General features: G+C 46.2%; 1 protein-coding gene and 1 long non-coding RNA gene across 2 annotated transcripts in view; both read right to left on the bottom strand.

Annotated features, from left to right (window-relative positions):
• Nucleotides 1-19,685, bottom strand: part of LMX1B (LIM homeobox transcription factor 1 beta) — a 110,097-nt gene that overhangs the window by 60,483 nt on the left and 29,929 nt on the right. The gene's annotated exons all lie outside the window — the stretch shown is intronic.
• On the bottom strand, nt 17,252-18,219 carry LOC148056270 (uncharacterized). The gene is made up of 3 exons (XR_015703701.1): nt 18,121-18,219; nt 17,836-18,017; nt 17,252-17,452 (listed from the first exon to the last, which is right to left on the bottom strand). It is a non-coding gene; the product is annotated as an uncharacterized LOC148056270 (long non-coding RNA).

The raw sequence follows: 19,685 nt of genomic DNA, 5'->3' as shown, positions 1-19,685 counted from the left end.
ATATCACGTAGGGCCACGTCAACACGTGGGAACTGCACTGCACCTGGCTTGGCCTCTTCTTATAGGACATGGAGGAGTATTCGGGAGCATGTGCAGCTTGAAGGGAGATGAGGAATACTGTGTGGCTATTGGGGTCTTTATTCTTTAAGATCTCACCTTTTAGAATCACATAACATTTCTAATAGTAACAACAGTAATAATTTTTATTGCTGCTTGATTTCCAGTATTTGAATCAGTTTGGAATCAATGTCTTTGGCAAGGAAGAATTCCATAAGATGTTCTGCAATCTCCTTTTTATTTACGACTATAATCCTAAAATCACAGTCAGCTCACATTGGGAGAGTAAAGGAGCAAAACGCTGTAAAGACAGCTTGAAAAAAAGGAGAGGCCTCCTCTATTACAGGGAGTTCTGTCCCACTTAAAATTTCATGAATATTGGTCAAAATTATGGTTATATATTTGTCACTGGAATATTTCTCAACTATTATATTAAACTTCATAGATCAAACTCATGCAGTTTTTCAAACCAAATCCCCAAAATAAAGCCCAACCAAGGTGCTTAGCACCCTTTGCACACGCTGCTGAGGGATCGGACCTGTGTCCTCCATGGTAGCTGAACTCAGACTGACTTCAGCTATGGGGGGACCTGCCTGGTAACCACAGGATGTGTCCCTTTCAATTTACAGCAAGAGAGAGGAGGACCTCTTTGCTGAGCGTGCAGCAGTCACAGCCAACGTGGCTGCTGTGTGGGCAGTCACTTCATGGACCTCACAAACATGCAGACACTGCTGGGGTCTCCAGGACCTCCCCCTGCCAGACACCCATACTGAGATGCTCCTTAGCACAAAAGTATCTCTAATTTTGTGGATAACATCTATTCTGATGCTACCCTTGCCACCCATGGGGAGCCATGGAACCAGGAATGACCTGGAGGTCTGGATCCTCACTGACCTTGTGCCAGCCATTCACTACCTCCAGCGAGAGCCGTGCGTCCTTGCTCCCAGAGGCTCCCAGCGCTCATGTGAAGCAACGTTTGTGGCAGAAGGTCAAAGTTTGGGTCTGACAGCACAGAACACAGACCAAGGGGAAGCTGGGAGGAGAGCAGAGCAGGACTTCTGAGACTCCTGCCTGTTTTCCCCAGACATGCACTCTAAAAAAAAAAAGTATCCATTTGAAGAATGAGATCGTGCATCCCAGAGAACCAGAGTAACATCCGTGCTCCAGGGCAGCAGAGGAGAGGGAGGAACCATGTCACAGTGTCAGTGAACTGCTGATGTGTGTAAAATGCCAGGCATCATATCCAGCACCATGCCGAGAGCACAGAGAAGAGCACTGCTCATGGAAGCTGCGCCTACGCAGTGGGACTGTGAGCTCCACTGGGCCTCCATGGGGCTGTGCCTTGCCTGTCTCCCAGCTGCTTTCTGGGATAAGACCTGGAAATAAAGCATCCTTCTTTGCACCCTGATCTCCTTTGGAAAGGAGCCCAGACACAAAAGAGGAGATGCAGCCTGGTTGCTCCAGGTGGGGCACCACCGATCCTAGCCACGCGGCGAGGGTGCAGCAGTACTCTGCACCCAGGGACAGGCTCCTGCATGTGCAGAGGGCTTCCCTTCCACAGTATCCCACAAAGTCTGCCAGGAGTAACAAGCATGGAAGCTGGCCTGGCACCATCAAGTCATCAAGGGTATGTTCTGGTCAGGACTGAGCTGTATGAACATTTCTACTTCAGAGTGTTTTCTGCTGAAGTGTTGAGTTAATCCTCTAGCTGCACTTTCTCCGGCCTCAACATCCATCCTGCAAACCTCTATTACAATGCTGAGGAAGTCAAGGTGCTTACACAGCTGATTGCCTTCTCACAGCAAACTGCTGTGCATTCAATTGCATCTGCTAATATCCTCTGTAATCCAAACTATGTGGGTGAAAGCAACCACAAAGGCTCAGATTAAACAGCAACAAAGCTTGATGTTGTTTCTGGGCTGTCCTGTCCTAGATACTTACTGAAAACTGCACTTCACTTAACACTCATATTGTTGTTTTTCTCCCTAAAAGGTAGAACTTTTCTGCACCTAAGGACAGCAAATTCTCCATGTCTTGTCATCTTCTAGAAAACAACTTGACTAAAAGGAATTAACCAAAACCGAACTTCCATTGCAGAGAACTAGAAGGCTGCCTTTTTTGCTAATCGACATAAATTCTTACTGAAGGGACATTTTTAACAGGCAGCCTACCCTTCTCAGCAAGATAAAGTTTGAATAAAAGAACACATTAAAAGGAATATAAAAGAACACATTAAAAGGAATATAAAAGTACACATATGAGTGAAGAGCTGTTCACTGCAAACAGCCACAGATAAAAATCCCTGGAAATGTCATGCACTGTTTGTAGATACAGCTGTAGCCATATCTCTAAATTACAAATGATAATGAGGTGTAAAGATTTTATCAGATACCTAGCCTGCTTGAAAGGCCTTTGTGTGTTGACTGGTGTAGTCTCATATTAGGTGGTAGGAATTTTGTTTTCTTTTCTAAGTGGAACATCAGATTACACAGGTCTTATTTCACTGCTGATTGCAGTCGTCCACTTAACATCTTGACAGATATTCAAGAATGGAGCAAGGCTGGTGGCGCTGCCGAGTGAGGTGCACATTCATCCATCATCTGCTAACAGATCACTTGGAGGGCCAGGCCTTATGTCATTAGCCTGCCGCACTCCACAACTTGGTGGCTTTTTTTTCTTTTTTAATTCCTGCTAACTAGGTTTCTCAACAATTTTGTGACAGCCTGTTAGCTTTCGTTCCTACAAACAAAAACATCAACTGAAACATCATAGGCCAGAGCTTGAATAATACGGTAGGTTTTTTTGATATATTTGCTGGAGATAACACAGTTGTGTGATGGTTTGGCCTATTTCCAGCAAGCATTGCCACTGCACAGCCTGTGTATTGCCGAGTATTCTTCAAATGCTTTGTTTATTTTTTCACAGCAGCGGGACTGTGATCGCCTGTTGTGCCATCTCCTGCACTCCTGCCCCAGTCCACTCTGGCCCCTCCTGTGGAAGAAGATGGGCTCCCAGTTCAGCCTGTGATTCTGCTGTCTGGGGGTCAGGCTGGCAGATCTTAAAGTAAGAAGGGTCACTTTGGGGCCCAAACAGATGATGGGCACCAGCTCAGACAGAGGAATAACTAACCAGGACCCAAATGCACCGCATCACAGGGCATTGTAGCAGAGCAAGCCCCAGGCAGGACAGCATGCTCAGCAGCCCTGGTCCCCAACACCCTGCTGAGGTCCTGCAGCTGCTCTTGCCTGCACTTTGGCTCAGCTGAAGGCTAAGATTCCCAAAGAATAATCGCTGCCTGTGATCCAATCCTGTCTGATCCCCGACCAGTCTTCCTGAAAAGTCGTTTTCCAGAAGGGTCTGGCAGAGGATTTCCCTGACTCCAGGTGACCTTCATACCACCTCTGATGACACTGGCAAACCAAGTGCCCAACCTTGCTGTGACCCAACAGTGCTGCATATCAGTACGGGACAAAACGAGGACCCTGAGAAAGACTTTTGCCCCATGGAAGGAAATGTGGCAGTTAACAGTTTCTCCTCCACATGATCGCTATTGCTCTTGCCATCTAATAAGTTCAGAGAAAAATCTTTTTTTAAGGAAAATTTATTTGGGGGAAAAGAATTGAGATGAGTTACAAATGTAATCGATGTTTGTTGCTGTTGCCAGGTGCTGTGCAAGCGGCAAGAGCATCCATACCACCACGCTGTGGAGAGGCGCTGAGAATCTGTGGGTCGGTACAAATCTCATCCAAAAAGCCAACTGGTCCACCAGTCCAACACGACTCCTGAAACATTTTGTGAAACACAAAGCTGATTGTTCTGTATCCATTCATTAGTGCTTTTGGCACCTCATTCCACCTCCTTTATGACTTCTTATTTTTGTCGGCTTTTCTACTTGGTTACATTAAAAGAGGAACTCTCTTGAACCTCTTTAATGTTCTTAAACTCATAAACCACAAAGCATGTTCTATTTCTGGCAGCCTGTAAGATTTATTACACTGACTGGCCTTGTGTTCACACCTCTGTTGAAAGACAGAAACAAACTCCTCAGCATTCGAGAAAGAGAATCCTTGTTTGTCAACATGCCACTGCATAGTTTGCCTTCCCTAGACGTATGAGGAGAGTAAGGTTTCTCTCTAACACTGTTGCCTGTGAAATAGTCCTTAACAAGAAGCAATGAATACAGAAACTTGAAGCTACCTGTATATGTGAAATAGTTATCATCCTGCTTTCATGTAACACTCAGTGCAAAAATGCATTTGCTTCTATTTGGGAAACACTCAGTAAAATCATTAAAAGCCACAGATGAAACAATATAAAATAGATTTGTGTTTCCTTGTCCCAGTATACTCGACATAACAAAGGGCATATACTTCTTAATGTAAATAGATCACACTTGCACAACACTATTCTAAATAAATCTGGGGCTAATGTAGTTTATGAGATACACTGAGGAGGTTAAATTGTTTCTGACTAGGTGGTTAATTAAAGGATTTATTTTGCAATTGCAGAGGACCCATAACTCATGAGTTACTGCACAATAAAAGTGTTGTAGATGTGTAAAATAACACCACGATTAACTCCCACAAGCCACCTAGCCCCATGCAATTCTGTGGGCCCCTTCTTTGTGCCAACAGCCCCAACCCAAAATTCAAGAACTACCAAACTGTGGCTTGAGGTTGAGGTTTCTATTGATGGTGGTGGTTTTGGGTTTGGGGTTTTGTTTTGGTTTGTTGAGGGGGTTTTTTAGTGAAATAGGTGCATCTGATGAAGTGGTTGGCCCAGGGCTTCTGCCAGCTACATCAGAGGAAAAAAAAAATATATATATGGAGGATTAATTATCAAGCAAAAGTGGTCTGGAACAGAAGAGAGAAACAGCCCGATAAGACTTTTTAATAGATGGTTCTCATTCTGTTTCTGTCTCAAAAGACTCCTGAGGATCTTTGAGCTCTACAGTGAAGCCTCCATCAGAAGACATATTGCATTTGTATCTCGTTTGGCAAGGTCTAGCATTTGTTTTACCATTTCCTCAAAGTAATCTTACTGTTTAATGAAAAGTGACAAAGAGGAAGTGTAAAAAAAATAGAACATGGTTTTCCTTTTAGTTAAAACTCTGATTGTTTTGGTCCATATTAAAAAAATTATTTTCCTATATATTTAGCCCTCTAAAATCCATGCCATTCGGCCACCAGCATTAATGATGTTAGGGTGAATTATAAAGAGAAATCAAATTTTCCATAGCATTTGAACGCCATTAAAATGCCAAACAATAAACTACCAGACTGCAAATTAGATCAGCGGAAATATCAAACACATTGCGGTATAAAATCCATAATTGCATTTAGCGCTTTGGCTCCCAGGGGACAGGCTGCTAAAGATCATCACCGTGCCACATATGAGAAGCTATTGACAGAACGATAAAAATCGACAGGCTAACCAAATAAACACTGCAGGCTTCATTAAATATTCAGCAACTGAAATTTGACTATCATGCGCCTTTTTTCCCACTAGATGTGTCCTGCTGCAGCGCTCAGAATTTTTACTGTGACAGCAATATGGGATGCTGTGCCCTGCAGGCCTGCGCAGCACCGAGCGGCGGCAGGACACGGTCAGTGCCGTCAGGTACCGGCACCATCAATAAACATGCTGCAGCTCAGACAGGGTTATTTTTCTTCTGAATACATTATTAGCCTTTGCCCCAGGAATTTCTGGCTCCAAAGACTTTAATTAGAGGAAGTATAATATCCACAAAAGTTTAACACTTCTCCTATGAGGACAGGGCCATCTCACCCCTAACAAGGTGCTCTTTAGGAGCTGAGCACTACATCACCTCCTCTCTCTCCTTCTGCTGGGTGGGGTGATGCAGTGACCGCGGGACCCTACACAGCCAAAGAAAGGAGAGGGTCAAGCTGTTCCAGGCTAACCAATGCTCACATGGCCACCTGTGTTTAGAGCGTGCTGCACGCTCCAACAGCTCTACACCCAGGCCAGAAAGCGCCTGCTGGCTCAGGCTCTAGGATGCTCGCCTCTGCATGGCTCCAACCTGGGGGAAGGGCAGTTCGCTGTATGTAGCTCTGGCTTTTACACTGTAAAAGGGACACAAAGGGAATGAGTGTCCCTGGCAGAAGGCAGGATGGTGCTAAGTCTGAATTTTATTAACCGCTTATTTCTTGTTACTCTCTTGGATTACCTGCTGCCAGGAAGAGTGCATCTGTGGCTTATGCAGCCATTCTTTCTGGTCATGGTGAGATAAATGGAGCTACAGGAGAGCCTGGTAGAGGCAGAGGTCACAGAGCCGTGCCACGTGCTTGTGGAAGAAAAAGAAATCTAAGAAAAGCCAGTATGTCCTGAGGAGTTCTGCAAGCAGAACAATACTTGCTGCTCGTGGACCTGGCCTGACTGAAAGGGTGAGAGACTGAGACTTGGGACAGAGTTTGGGTACCAAACTGTTTAAAATATTTAAAATATACAGGCACATTTCTTAAAATTACATTGAACATTTCAAATCCTGGAAATGGTTCCCAATATCCTGTCAAGATACTCCTTAGCCTGCTTGCATGATCGTGTGTGCAGAGTGGCACACTTACTGCTGCAATAGAAAAAACGACAACGAAAAGACTGCACGTTTCCTCTCTCTGTTCCTACAGGCCTTGAGTCTGAAATTAGAACAAATAAAATGTATAATGCATGCTCTGGAAGCACCCAATAGGGTTATAAGCAGCCATTCCCTTTTCATGGAGAAAAAGTTTATGTAAATGACTGATGACAGTGTTATTGTGTGAGGAATATCAATGGAGTAATTACAGTTACATAGCTTGCTGCTGCACTGCTGCTCTAAGCCTGTGTTAATTTTTCACACCACTCCCCTGGGAAAGATCGCAGTGTGCTCCTAAGAGCAGAGCTAATAATCGGAGCTCTGAGCCACTGCCGCTGAAACTAGCCCCAAGGTCTTTCTGAGCGGACTGCTAAACACTGACTGTCTCCCCAGAGAGAAGAGAACAGAGATAAAATGATTAAAAACTGCCAAATTGGACTGGCAATCACTTGGCTATACTGTCAGCCCAAGACAAGACAAATCTCAGTTATTTTTTCTTTTGTGAGCTGCAGAACTAGGATAGCACAAAGCAGCGTGGCTGCAAACAGAGCAGCAGCCTACCCACATTTCGGGTCTTCACAAGTACTGTGTCAACATCTGCAGACACAAATGACGTGTCAGTGATTGTATTTAACACCAACACAAATCAAGAATCTGAGAAAACCAATTTCTATTTAGGCCTACTGGGACCCTTATTATTATGAGTCAATTCCACTTGTTTGATCCCAAGAATAATTTCAGGACTGAGCAGATCACAGACTCAATAACTACATTGTACTCTATATGAGCAGCTCCCTGAGGTTAGATACTGCTGATACCGTATGTCCTAAAATTTTAGACAAATGACATACTCTGGTTAGTTCTGTATAGTGAAAGGCAGAGTAAGGATTAAGTGACAGAACACATCTTAAACTTTGTCCAATAAATGTGCTTTTAAAAAGTCAGCGGAGGTATCTCTGCACCTCAGTGGGCGAACACTGAGAGAGGATCCCAAGCCACATCTGATGATCAGTAAAACAAGGTACCGCTTCCTACTGGGTTGGAAGAAACACTCCATATCAAAGAGAAACGTGTGCCACAATTAGCCTACCAGCTACAAAACAACAGCCTACAGCAAAGCGAGCGTGCAGTACTGCCATAAACCACTTCAAAAAGGTACACCAACCTTTCCTGGTGAGGGGATGCAGAAGAACAACAGCCTGAAATGGCTGTGGACAACCCCACTGTGACCTAACGCATCGCTGGTCCGCAACCCCTGTGCGAGTTGCATCTCCTGTGCATCTCCCGCCAAAGTCGGTCGACATAGCTTCATCCCTGTGAGGGGGCAAAAGGGTGACAGCCATAGACCTCTTCTACCTTCCAATCACAATCTTTTTGCCTTGAATTAATTGCACAAAATCATAAGTGCAGGTGTCAGCATTCATGTAACCGCCTACCCAGGCCCTTTACTGGAGTCCAACTGTCAAGTGGCTTGTGCATAATAATGGAAAAAAGTTATCCCAGTCTGGAACTGGGGCTCACTGACTCCCTCCTATCTATCCATAGAAAGAGATGACACAGGGGCTTTTCTCCACCATCCTGCAAATTTCTCAAACATTTGTTTGTGATTAAAAATACTCCTAGCCCATTCCCTTTTGAAGCAAGAGGAAGAAATCTGGCAAGATTGAACACTGGCAGCTGGCTGGGATAAAGTTTGGCTACAGGAGGCAACTTGCTTTGATAAATCCTCCAATGTTTCCAGTTTTCACTGAAACAGCCATTGCCACATCTACTCCCCAAATATCTTGTTTACAGGACAACTACTGGAAGCCTCTGATAGAGTTTCACAGGGATTAAGATGGTATCTCAGCTCTGACTTTTTCTTTATAGGACTGTGCTAGTCTTCCCTGTATAGGGGTGTCTGGCACTGATGTGTGCCTGGGGACTGCAGTCTCCTGCCACCTACGCAGCACCCACGTCTTCTGCGGTAACGGAGCGTACCCTACACGTGGTACTCTGCCAGCCCTGAAAACCCTGCCCAGAACCGTGCACAAAACCAGCTGCTTGTATGAGCAACAGGCGAGAGAGAACAGGTTCAGTCCTCCTGATCCTAAGAGAGACCTGCATTTTGGAAACAAGGTACTTTCGAAAACCTGCACATGACAGAAGGAAGGAAGCAAAACAACCCCAACACAGAAATTATTTTATTTTGTTTCCATCTCAGAACAGCCCTGTTTTAACATTTTTGCTTTCAGCTCTGCATCACGTATGGGGTGGGTAGAAGGGGTGTTTGCAACAAGCCAAGGGTTTCTCAAGAGGAAGGCCTGCAGCAAGCCCTCCTCTCCCCATCCCAGAGAGGGAAGCCGAAAGAAGTCATGTGAGAACTGCACCCCGCAGGCTGCCCCGAGGTGGGGGGCACGCAGGGAGACTTGGGGGCCTCAGGCTGAAACGCCTCCCCCCGGGACATCGGTGGGCACTGCCGAGCTCCCGAGTGCAGCGTCTCCTATGGGAAAGCTGCATGCTGGGGCTGGAGTCTGGCTGGATTACTGAACTGACGCCACATCTAAGGCAGAGTATACTGCAGTTATTAAAGAAATTTTAGTTTATTTCATTGAAAGCTCATTTTTAGCTGATTCTTTTTGATCTGTCTCAGTGACTTGTCTGACATGTCCTGCAGGTCCACCCTGGCTCACTCAGGCTATGTTAAAAAGTACCATCCCTCCATTCAAACCCTATGGCTTTTGCTTTTCATCAGAATAAGACAAGCAGAATCCTTTCCACCTATTCCAAACCTGATATTGCACAGAGAAACAGCAGAACCATGACACAGAGCCCTGCAAAGTCCCATTTATTACCTCCCAATTATCTATGAGTTAAAGCTAATGTTTCCTGCCTGTAAAAGAAGCTGCTAGGGTGGGTCTCTCAACAAAATTCAGGAATGATATGGCTGTATCTACAGCCCCTTTCTACTCAGCTACACACACTGATATATTCACACACAAACTACTCAATTAAGAGAGTCTAAATAGGCATACACTTGCAGCCTGGGAAAGTTTAAGTTACTGGAGTCCTCTCTGTAAGGCATTTGTGGAGTGGAAACACCTTAAGGGCTGCTGCAGCTCGGAGTCCGCAAGTCCAGACTGCGTGGATGTGCCACAGCCCTGCCGGACAGCCCTCATCTCTGTCTTCAACAGAACACAGCCATCTTGCCAGCTGACAAACCTTTTCCAGTGGAAACAACATGGGTTTACTTACTGTGTTTGTTTTCTCATTTCTAATCTTAAAAAAAAAAAAAAATCCACTAGAATCTTAACTTTCGTACACAAAAATATACCCTTTTCACACATGAAATATATAGTCTACGCACACACAAGACGTGCACTTACCACACACTTAAAGGACATTATTATGAACAGAGGGTCATATTGTAAACAGAAAAACAACTTTCTACTTCAGCTGCTATAGATCCAGATGCTTTCTCTGTTCTGCAACACTCCAGACACATATTATTAGAAAGAACATACCAGGTATTACAACTATTAAACTGTTAGATACAATTTACAATGGCAATAACCCACTTGTCGTTGGTCTTTGCTAAAGTTAACCAGAAGTTTGTCAGATATTTAACAGCCCGTGGAGTGAACTGAGTTTGTGACTTGTTTCACAGAAGTTTATTCAGTTATTTCTTACAATCACTAACTTTTGTTTTAACTCAGTTTGCTCAAGTTAAGAAAAATGAGGCTAACTGATATGGGACTTTTTATTTTTCATCCGTTTATACAAAGTGTTCTATTTCATTCGTATTCAGAGAAAACTCAGACCCTATTCCTGCTCTGTACTTGCAGAGGGCTGAGGACTGAACACCTCCCGCTGCAGGCTGACTAACTGCCCCGGAGCAGCGCCAGAGCCAGGCGAACGCCTCGAGGACTTGGCGCTGGACAAAATGACCCCCGAGCCTTAAGGGCAGAGGCTGCCGACACACGTCTGGGCACTGGGGTGCCCACGGCAGGGCCACCAGACTGGCCCCTGTGGGCCACCCAGCCCCGCACACAGACCGGGTACAGCCTGGCCACACGTCCCACAGTGTGAATATGGCTGGGGAAGGTCAGCCTCGGTGGCCTTCAGCTTTGGAAGTGCCCCAAGGGATCAGTTCAGAGGCAGAGGGACGTTTGGTGGACCACTCTCCGGAGCGGAGGCAGGAGAAGGCACCAGGCTGGCCTCTCTGATGCACCTCCCTGGCCCTCCAACAGCGCCGGGAGGTGCAGCACACCAGCTCTGGCACAGACCTAGGTGGACAAGGGTGGTAGGACTGGCCAAAAGACAGGAGGGGAATGAGCATCTGGCAGTGTCCTCGTTTTATAGGAAATGTTATTAACTTTGGTAGCGATGTATGAACCAGGAAAGCTGCTGGTGCTCATTCACTGAGAGTAACGAGGTTTGATGGATTTTTCTCAAGATTATGAGATACAGGCTCCCCTACTCATCAGAAACAAGATGTAGTGTGGGTGGATGTCTATGTTTCCCGCAAAATCTGAACAATTTAAACATGTGAGAGCACGTACAAGTCACCATAAAGATACTCTGTTATTTGTGCCCCCACTGGGGCAAGCACTGCAAAAGGAAACCACCCCAGCCTCAGAACAGCAAGATGCAGCATTGGAAAGGATCAGTAAGAGCTGAAGACGAGGCAATGCCTGAATGAACATTTTCACACTGTAAGTCCCTAAGCTCAGCTTGTTGCCTGCCACCTCCAGCTAAATTCACACAGAATTTAGCCCCAAACTTCCCTGGATTTTTAGCTTAACAAATGATCCCTAGGCTTAGCAATTCCACCAGATGATGAGAAGGCCAGTTTACAAAATGTCTTAACTTTCTAAATTTATTTCTGGAGAGCTGATAATTTAGGGCCTGACACCACGTGCAAGTCTTGCCTGAGCAGGAACCCTGCGTGGTGTAATCGTTTCCTGCTGCGAGGGCACGGTGTCTGGATCAAGGCTCGCAGCCGACACGCTTCTGCCTGACATCAGGTTGGATCAGCTGCTTCTCCGTGCCATCAGCACAATCCTTCAACCATTCCTCATCAGCCAACTTTCTCTTTCAGTGGCACAAGTGTTATCAGTGTATGAGCTGCTTTTTTTTTTTTTTCCCCCTTTTGCTTCAGTTCTCAGGGGAATGAACTGGGAGGTGCAGATTTTATTATGCTAATGAAATAAGAACACAACAGCCCTCTGAAGCATGCAAGCCAGAGTCTACGGGCAGTGCTAAAAACTTCTCCCACAGGAAAAACAGATACAAGACTGGCTTTGAAAGTGGGCGTCTTCTACACTAACCACCGCATTGTCAGAAAACCACAGCTGTCCACCACATGAGCAGGCTCAAATGTAATTGCGTTGGGGCGTGCTGACAGTACAGTGCCCGCAGCGCAGCACGCCCAGGGTGCTCCCCTGCAACAAGGAGCAGCTCCTCGGGCTTCTCGTTGCTCCATGCTGACGGCCTCGCAGACCAGCACTCGTGAGGAGAACTAACAGGGCACAGCACGGACTAGGCACCAAGTCGAGCTGTGCCCGAGTGAGCTTTCCTGTTTGTCTTCCTAAAGGGGAGGTGCACAAGGGCCTCCCTGCGTGTTTTAACATAGAACTTCTTCCACACCCCCACCCCCCACTTCTTTTTGACTCTTCTATGTGTGACAGTTTTTATTGGTGCATATCTAGCAGCACAGCATCAGTATTAGCTTGCAGTGTAAATGTGCAGCTGAGAACCTGCACGATTCCTGGTGGATGTCTGATCTTTTGAGATGCTGTGCACAGCCCCTCTCCAGATCAGCTGTTTGCCGTCACGCTCTTACAGGATATGCAGAACAGCTTGGGTCTTCCAGAAGAAAAAAAAACAAAACACCCAAGCTATTATTAAAATGAGTTTAGTAAACAATAATCATAGGAATAGTTAATAAGCACAGCCCTTCTGTGTTAAGTAGGAAATTAGATCCACTGCCCCATTACTATTTTGAGTGAGAAAGCAATGATGCCTTTAATTATGCATAGTCTGCTTTATTTGAACTGTGTTGGCTGTTGTGAGGGAAATAATCAATGTAAACGCCTCCTGAGGTCGCTCCTGAGGCAGACGAGAAATGAACTAAGTGAGCAGAGCAGTGCGTATAATCATATCAAGCAAATCCCCAGGTACTAGCCCGAGAATCACACATACATATGATTTATACACTTGCAACAACTCAACACTGACACCCCGAGCCATTTTAACAGCAGAGCTTGCATATTGCTTTGAATTCTTATCTGCACATGACAAGTTAAATTTTTGAAGTTGGAATTAATTCTGTGTGTTTTAAAATGAATAGAGCCTATACTGAATTTGGTGGAAATCCTGCTCGATCACAGGTCATGGAACTCAACTCCTTTTTAAAAACAGTTTGTATGCCAGGGTTTTTAGGCAGAACTCCCCAAAGAATTTCTTCAGACCAAAGATAATCTTTAGTAGAAGTTCAACATGAAAAGAGTTTAGGAGCAAACCCTACTTTAGAGAGAGATGCAAGGATCAGTCTGGAGGTATTCTCTTTTAATTTCTATATTGCTATAGTATTTATTCAATAACAAACTTTGATCTGTATTTGTTTACAAAGCTACCCAGCTTTTTTGACATTTTTCAAGTTTTTGAGTTCAAGCAAATATTTTAAATACGAGTATCTATTTTTAGTGTGAATTGGCAACATGTGTGTTAAAACTGTGAAGGAGAGAATGCAACACCTGAAACGACTTTCTGGGTCAGGCTCTTTTACCAATCACCTTTTAGTAACTCAGGTACTGTGGCAGTGCCACAGCTCGCCTTTACATGCACTTTTACTGCTGTAGGAAGCCTTCACCAAGAAGCGTAATGAAAAAAAAAAAAGGGGGGAATTGTGTCGTGATTCAAAGAATCTATTTGGCTGCTACAGCTTGTAGGAAAAACTGCAGTGTGCGAAATCCCGCCCTGGAATAACCACCGAAGCGTCTTCCAGCTCTGCTGGGAAGGAATTCGCTCCAGAATTCCTCAAAAACTGGCATGCCCTCCCCGGCGCCCCGGTCCCGGCCGCGGGAGGGGCCGCTCAGCCCCCCGCCCCAGCCGGCCCCGCCGCCGGGCCGCAGCGGGGCCTCCCGCGGCTCGGCCGGGACTGCGGCTGCCGCGGGCCGGCGCCGGGCCGGGCCGCGGGTCCCCGCCCGTCTCGGAGCTCCGGGCCCGGCCCAGCGCAAACCCAGGACGCCGCTGGGGGCTGCCGGGCGGCACCGGCGGGGCCTCCGCCGCGCAGCCCTCCCGGCGCCCCGCCGCAGCCGGGCCGGGGCCCGGGGCCCGCAGCCGCCGCCGCCCCGCGTCTCTGCGGCCGTCGCGCAGCCTCCAGCACGAATTCGCTCGCTGCCGGCCGAGGAAAGCCCGCGGACGAGCAGAGCAGGACGAATCCTGACTGATTTACACCCATGTGAACCTAATTGCTTCAGTTTGCACCCTGTACATCATACCTGCCAGTGAAATAATCCTGCCACTCCCGTGCACGCAGCCCAAGCCTGTGATGGATTTGGCAACAAGACTCGGGTATCAGAAGTCCCAGGTCAACACATCCATCATTTATTGGGGATGGCACAGAAGTCCTACGCTAAACCATTTTTTACCACTGCTTGCTGCAAGAACTCTTTTCGGTTAACCCTGATGAGCTTGTTTTCTCCCAACCCATGTGCTGCAGCCATGAAAAGGTGATGTTGCACCTGTGACATCACCTTCATTGCCATGGAGATGGACCATGTCCTCAGCTACACAGAGGGCCTTCTTGAAATGCAAATTTCTGTGAAGCAGAAAGTACGCAGGACGCTGCTCTGTGCGCACAGAGGTTGGACATGTCCGACTGGGAGCAGAGCTGTGTCCCATGGCTCTGGACATGTTCTCCCCAACAGGAAAAGGCCGTTTTAGAGAAAGTCTGGCCAACCCAACCTGCTACGGGATGCCAGACTGCGACATACCCGAGCGGTCTGTACCATATCGGCTGTGAACAGCACCAGATGCTTGCTGCTCCCTGTAGGTTATCCGCTGCTTGTGCTGCCTGTCTCAGAGAAGGCTATGCTCAACCGAGCAGCAGGTGTGCAAAGCAAGAAGCTCTCTGCCCTGTTAAATGTTTTCCTTCTGTGACAACTGCATCCTCACACAGTTCAGAGACTGTGCTGAACTGTGAAATTTGTGTATTTTTTTTCTCCCCAGAATAAAGTTTCTAAGCTGTTTCATGCAAGGCCTTCTGCTCCAAGAAGCACAGTGGAAAGATCTTTTGCTCGCAGCTGAACTACCATAGCGTTTGCTCAGCACAGTTCTCTGAAATGTCATCACTGCTGGGGAAGGAACCATATCATAGTTATAAAGAAGTTTCTCAGTGCACGTTTGGGTGTTTGTCTACGGACATCTGCTCTCCACTCCAAACGCAAGATTTCTGCAGGTCCCTCATCCATGTGTTAAAGGGAGTTTGATCTTTCACAGAGACATGCACTGGCATGAACTTCACCCTAAGGAGTTAAATCAGCATTTGCTATGGAAACTCTCATGATAAAAATAGATCTTCCTGCTCTAAAGGATTTGTACTGTGCATGATTTAAGGGGGCTTATTGAACTATCCTGTGCAGTTTGTTTTCTTCCACAGAAATCGTATTTGTCAAAAATGGCTTTCTTTCACCAAGATTCATTTGAATAGGTTCTGCTGCACTGGCCATATTACAGGAAAACACTAGCATCTCCTTTTCAAATAGAAAAGGCAATCTTACACTTCTTAGCATTTTGGCTAGAAGTTTTACGGAGTAAGAGCATATGGTGATCTAATCCTCCAACCTATCCATAAGCATGTTACCATAAATCTTTAACAGTAAATAAGTCTGAATAGAGGTATCCAGAATCATGAAGAAGTAGTATTTCGTGTGACTTCAGACTTTTCAAGTCTACAAGCAAAACAGCTATCTCTAAAACACGCTAAAAAAATCCAACAAGAGACTATGGGCTATTATTTGTGTTCTTTGCTGAATTTGACTATTTAATGCTCTTAAAATTGAAATGCTGTAATGGTGATTCTAGAAAAATATATTCAGCCGCATGTTTTCTGAGAGTTGGGTAGGCACAGAGTTGGGTATCAGGAGCTTATTTTAAGATTATTTGAATGCAGAAATATTGTTGGTTGATTTTAGTTTTAAAGAGGGCTGTTCTGGTCACCTGAAAATGAATTGCAAGGGTAAAGGCACATCCAGTCACCATAGGCTTGGCAGGCCTGGAAAAAAGCAACTGGCATGAGTTCTGAGTAAGGCTCAAGGCAATGATCGGATGAACTATCACCTTACTACCTGCCTAGGTAGCACCATGCACTGAGGATATTATCTTTTTGAATAAGAGGCATAGTATTTCTAATCTCAGGTTCTCACTTTACCCTATATAACACGTACAAGACGTAAAAGTATTTTCTCAACAGTTTATGAACTGTGAGCACCAGTGAAACGATGCATCTCGGCACCGCAATGCGTTAGCACGTCTGCCAGAAGGACTGTAACAATGGGCTTTGTCAGTGCGCGCAACCACAAAACGTGGAGATGCTCCAGGAGCATTGAATAGGCTCCTATGCCACACACACAGCTGGAATGACCTGAAATTCCTGTCCCCTCTCTTGAAATAATACGGGCAGAAGTGAACAAGGTTTCCAGCCCGGGGTATGATCAAGAGGCCAGCCTGCCTGCGGGATGGTGTATCACAGGCAGCAGCAGCCCTCCTCCACCTGTGGGTCTGCGCCGCCCAACTGCAGAGCCGGCGTTCCCATGGGCTTATCCTTCAGGCAGAACTTGGGGGATCACACAGCCATACACACATGTGCACACAGACACATCTGCACACACTCACATTTTCCAGCCCCTTAAAGAAAATAAATTGCATGAACGTCATGCATATTTTAAGCTGATACCCTGGGGGATTTTCAGACCAAAAATGCCTTAACCAGAAAACTTTGTATTTTCCTTGCTCTCAAAAAACTCAGAAGAATTCATATACAAACGATGACAAATACTTCATTCAAAGAGACAGTTACTCCCAGAGCAGAGGGAATAGGGCCAGCTCAAGTAGTTAGAATGGCTGCATGCAGCTAGCCCCTTTGCTTCAAGACCACAGGAATTGTTTATCACTGAGACTCTCCCAGGCTAATTGAAACCAGCCCTGACTTTTGAACCTGCCAGCACTAAAGAAACTTTAAGTGTTTTCTCCTACTGAGATTTGGCCTATGGGGACTGCTCATTGCTCACCCCTCAGTCATTTTCAGTTCATTTTATTTCCACCTTGAATGAATCCTTAGTCTAAAAGATGCTTAAGCAATTCTCCACTAAAACACTTCATTTATAGGACAATGACATTTTGAGACTGTGCTGCCCGTGTTGCATCCTTCTAAGGACACTAAGTAAGTTTGAATCCATACGTTAAGGACCCCTATTACGAGACAGTTTCAATAGGATCTTTGTGGTTTACATTTTACAAATGTAACTTACTGACATTTGCAGTGTACAGCATGCTCTCACTTAGGATTTTCACAAGCTCTTGGAAACAGAAATTTGCACAGGGAATTGGAAAAAGAGTCCAGTCAACCTCAAGCTGGTTTAACATTTGCTAAAACTAACCTGAAAAACATTACTGTCTAAAGGCAGACTTCCCTAGTGGTACATGCTGTACTAGACAGGTATGCTGGCCTGCCCTGCACACGGAAGGGGAAGGATTTTTTTCCAGTACTTATCTTCATTTGGATGCTGCGATAACAGGACACCAACGTGTAATGCCTCCCTACAAAAAAACATGTTGGAAAACATTGCAACCATGACGCTCTACTGCTAACATGCAATCCACAGTCTTATCATTGATGGAGAAACTGATACAGGTCACATCACCAGGTCCTGGCAACCTGACATCCCAAGCTCTCTTCCAGCTCTCCTAATCCCCCCAGGACACTGCTTGGTGCATCACAGATTAAGTCAGGACAAGCAGGCAGGCAGCAGCAGATTTATCTTCTCTGCAAACACCAGTTCCAAGAGAGATTCCACAGATAAGACAAGTTCATTCAAATTCATTCATCTGAGAATAGAAACCTGAGCCAAAACTAACATGCATTTTATGCTTATTTACAGACCACCAGAGACTAAAGGATTCACCAAGAAATTCACAGGTACCTTCTCTGCAATTGTAGTGAAATGCCACAGACTCGTTCTCCTGGGAGGTTTCACTGCACGCCAGGCTGAAGTTCAGCTCCTTCCCATGGCTCTTCTCCGGTCCTGCCCGCATCCTCAGTCATGCTGTGGAACCGACCTTTGCCCACGCAGCAGTAAGGAGGACACGCTATGCCTGTTGCTGTCTGGACAGATGATCCACCTTGTTATCACAGTAGCCAAACACCTACTAGCCCACAGGCCCTAAGAAATGCTTGCAACTTTATCACAAAAATAACTTCTCTGCACCCTTAGAGCTGAGCACATTCATCTGCCCAGAAGCTTGGGACACCCTGAGGAGCAGCCCAACTCTTGTGCCTGCAGCACTCCAGTCCTGCAGCCCAGCACATCAACCAGGAAACACCCCAGAGGGCAAGCGGCCGTTTTCAAACTTCTGGAGAGCTCAGCAGCAGGTGAAGCTAATAACAAGGAGCTACAGACCTCACCTGTGCCTCTTGGGAGAAAAGGAGCAGAGGCTCAGGGAGGAGTAATATAATGGTTTAGATCTTTGTCTCCAGGATGATTCCAAGATGCAGTGATGATACACTGCTGGATCCCTTGCTTAAAGTCCCTGCAAAGATCAGCTCCTTCTCTGACATCTTCTGTACATGGTACATGGAGCTATTAGTTGCCTCTGTATATGGAATACAATTGATGGCTTGAAAAAACGAGGCCAGTTAAGTAAAAAACTTTGTGTGTGTCGTGTCCAGTGGAACCTAGTACTCAGATGTTGTCAGTTCATAGACAGTAGCCAGGTCATGTCATACATGAGTAAGTGGTGATGTCAATGAACAAGAGAGAGGGAATTAGAAAGACCTTTCTCAGTGAACCTATGTCATGATCTCCTGTAGAAAAAAGGAGCAACCGAACCCTCTTTTTCTCATTATACACCTTTTCCCAACCTTGCCTCTTCTGAATGTGTAGCCAGTAGTCCAAGAACCTCATCAAAAGAGGACACTAAGCAGCCATGCCTCTCCTTATGGGAAGGACATGGGAGATCAAACAGCATGTGACAGATGTTAGTCATAGTGATGACTATAACGTAGCTAGATGACATTGGGTCTGGAGAGTCTAAATGCTGACACATTTAACTATGAAAATCAGGAGGGTGAGAGGACTATGTAGCTTAGAGCTCCATGTGGCCTGAGCCTCAGCCGCTGCAGCAGTGAGTGCTGGAGCAGGAGCTGGAGAGAGCAGGCTGCCCAGGGATGTAACTGGGCACACCAGCCGGACTGTCTAGATGCACAGATACAGCTGAACTGATAGCCGAATGGATACAACTCCTGTGTCCACAGCCAGGGTCCCGTTCGCTGCTCTCACAGACACCAGCACACACATTCAAACAATGAGGCTGATGGCTGTCCCCTGGTCACCTCACCAGGACCTCTCCTAACAGGCTTCCGGCAATGCTGGCGTGCATCAGCAGGAGTAACAACTTCCAGGAGCTCTGCAGGCCACAGCACCAATATTTTCCACACATGCCAATACTTTCAAACTGTGGGCACTCCCTCTTGACAGGATGCAGGAATGCTTGGGGGCTTTGGATGAGCTCCTGGAGCTGGAACAGCCGTGTCAGCATGGCACTGTGCCCAGGCTGAGAAAAGCGGGGGCGTAAGAGTCAAGTTCACCTGGAAGTGGGACAGGGGGTAAAACGGCTTGGGAAATGCTGACAGAGGCTGGTTGACACTCAACCTGTCCTGAGGAAGCCTCAGGAATGCCTTCGTGCTCAGTATCATGCAGGGATCAGCCTGACAGGCTCACACGTGCACATCAGTTGTTTCCCCTGGGACCGAAGCACCAGCAGCAACATCCCA

This window comes from Nipponia nippon, unplaced genomic scaffold, assembly GCF_047370975.1.
Source record: "Nipponia nippon isolate SJK-2023a ecotype South Korea unplaced genomic scaffold, ASM4737097v1 scaffold_16, whole genome shotgun sequence".
NCBI classification, from domain to species: domain Eukaryota; kingdom Metazoa; phylum Chordata; class Aves; order Pelecaniformes; family Threskiornithidae; genus Nipponia; species Nipponia nippon.
Note: the sequence above shows the minus strand (reverse complement) of the source record. Positions and strands in the feature narration are given on the sequence as shown.